Source organism: Montipora foliosa, chromosome 11 (genome assembly GCF_036669935.1).
Source record: "Montipora foliosa isolate CH-2021 chromosome 11, ASM3666993v2, whole genome shotgun sequence".
Classification (NCBI taxonomy): Eukaryota; Metazoa; Cnidaria; class Anthozoa; order Scleractinia; family Acroporidae; genus Montipora; species Montipora foliosa.
Window position 1 is genome coordinate 25,379,748 of NC_090879.1, and position 2,500 is coordinate 25,382,247.

At 41.7% G+C, this 2,500-nt stretch overlaps 1 pseudogene; it reads right to left on the minus strand.

Moving 5' to 3' along the window:
• Positions 1–65: 65 nt before the first annotated feature.
• Positions 66–1,587, minus strand: LOC137976272 (uncharacterized; annotated as a pseudogene).
• Positions 1,588–2,500: the final 913 nt, after the last annotated feature.

The window sequence follows — 2,500 nt, forward strand, 5'->3', positions numbered from 1 at the left end:
CAGTCAACACGCCAACCACTTCTGTGAAAGCCCCCTTTTTTCTGTTTCTAACCGTTTATTTTTGACGCCAGGTCAAGCTAACGTTTTTTTCATTATCTGGAACTAAAACCTATAGGATTGTTTCTAAATGCCATTTCCTTGGTTTCTTGAATTGCCAGTGCTTCTTACAAGAGGTGGTTCTTGTAGATCGCAGCAACTTCAAACTCATTCAGAGCCTGGTTGTAAACTCGATATTCGTCAAGGGTCCCCTTGGTTTGCCAGCCGTAAAGGGTACCGAACTCGAGAATTTTGTTGTTATCAACGCTGCCTTTGACGGCTGAGATGTCGAGGGTGCTTGACTGTTTTTTGCCATTGATGTACACGAACACTCTCTGCTGTTTGCGGTCAAAAACAACCGCGTGGTGAACCACTGTCCAAGCAGCTGTCCAGGTTGATAACCGTGATCAAACACTATCCCTTTACGCGCCATTCTGTTTTCCTTGTCCCGTATGCACACGTCAAGACCATCTGCTCGGTAACCGTGCCCTGTTTCCCAACCGAAACCCATCCAGGGCGGCCTGCACCAAAATAACAGCCATAGCCTTTCCTAACAGCAAAGTTTGTCAGAGGGTATGTGACGTCCAAAATCTTCGCCCATCCAACGACGGTGAAACTTGACAGGCTAAAATTCAAGCTGGAGGAGGCGGGAACTTTGATTATACCACTGGAATCAAAGTAGCGACCGCGAGAGAACTTGGACAGTTTAGGTACCGGGCCACTGGCCGAGCCATGGTTCTCGTAACCTGAATCATCAGCGACGTCGTTTCCAGTTTGCTCGTCCATGCGCCAATGGCCAACCAAACCAACTACACTGTTGTTATAGCAACTGTGAAGGGGGTTGCACTGGAAATGAAATGGCTGCCATTGTTTTTTCGAGCAAACTTGTAGGTACTTTTGGCCGTTGATGAGGCGAACCATGCCTGTTCTCATAGTGGTACAAGGCTTTTCCTCAAACGTCAAAAGGTCCACACTCTAGATAGTATAAAAAAACAAAGTAAAAAATATATGAGCAACTTTGAGCTGAAATTGCAATTTGCATGTTGAGCTGGAGCTGGGGCCCACGGGAGCAAATGGTGATACGTTACCTCTCTTGTTCTGCTTCATGGGCCTTTCTCATTTAGCACCCGCAAGGGGAAGGCACTGCATGCATTTCAATTTAATTCACCTATAACAAACATTTCATTTTTCTCTGACAAAAAGTTTTAGTTGCATAGTTTCTTAATTTAGCTTCAGAGTTCTGATCCAACTTAAGGGAATGGCACAAAGTTAGAATCGTTTAAATTAATTTACCGATAATTATGTGGTCTGCATGCGGAGTCCGAATATGAATCGCTCTTTAAGTCAGATTTTAATTAACGTGTGAAGGGTCTCAAATTATTCTTACGTTGCAGCAAGATAAGCCAACGCAGTCAGCCATAGCAGTAACCCACACTTCTCCGGCGACAAGGAATGAAGCGATCATAAAAGCCACCAAGCTTTTCATCTCGTAAGGGATGTAGATTTAATTTTCTTGTCAATCAGCGGGCTTTCGGGCTTCAGTGATTCCAGTTGTAGTTAAAATGGCGGTCTTGCAGAATCTGGTTTGTATACTGCTGTGCCACGTAGTTCACCTGTATTCTGTATGTATCTGACTGTGTGATCTTCTGTCGTGTCAACAATAATCTAAAGTATAAGTGACTCGGCCATCTAAAACTCAAACCTACTTTTACAGCTGGAATTCTTGTCGAATAAAACAATCAAGCGAGCAGTCTAGTGGAATTAAAAACAAATAAAAGACGACAAAATAAATCACCTTATTTAAGTTTCTAAGTGTTTAGCACGGCTGTACTAATTGAAGATTCTTCAATCATGAGCAAACTAATATTGTAGCCTTAATCAGAAACTTCTTAAAAATCCCAGCTTGTGACGTGGGAGGCTATCCAAGGTGGAGGGAGGAATTGAGTGATTAATTAGAGTAACCGGGAAGCTTCAACATCTACAAGAGAGTCAAATTTTATTTTTGTTTTATTCGAATACTTCGTCTTATCTTTATGATTCGACATTAAAGACGGTAAATTTCTGTACTTAGAGCGAAACACACCTTTAAAGATTTCAAAATGGTAAGGCATAAACATCAAGAAGATTCCATCGATGGTAAAGCGGGCGACAATTAATTAATGACTTAGAAGCAATGATATCGTCTTTCGGGTTGCAAGAAGGTCTGAATCAAAGATCTAAACAAAACCGCGCTACGGAACCCTGCCGAACAAGTTTAAAATAAATGGACTTTCTCGTGTACGATATGCAAATAACGCTAGTTCAACCGCATGTATCGCTTATTAAATTAGCTTTCTGTTTGGTCGCATCGCGGATTGTTTTGGTGTTATAATTTTTTACATTCTCATTAGCTGAACACCAAACACCATTTAGATAGCAGAATGTATGCTCACTTTTGGAGAACGCTTATATACAATTGCAATTC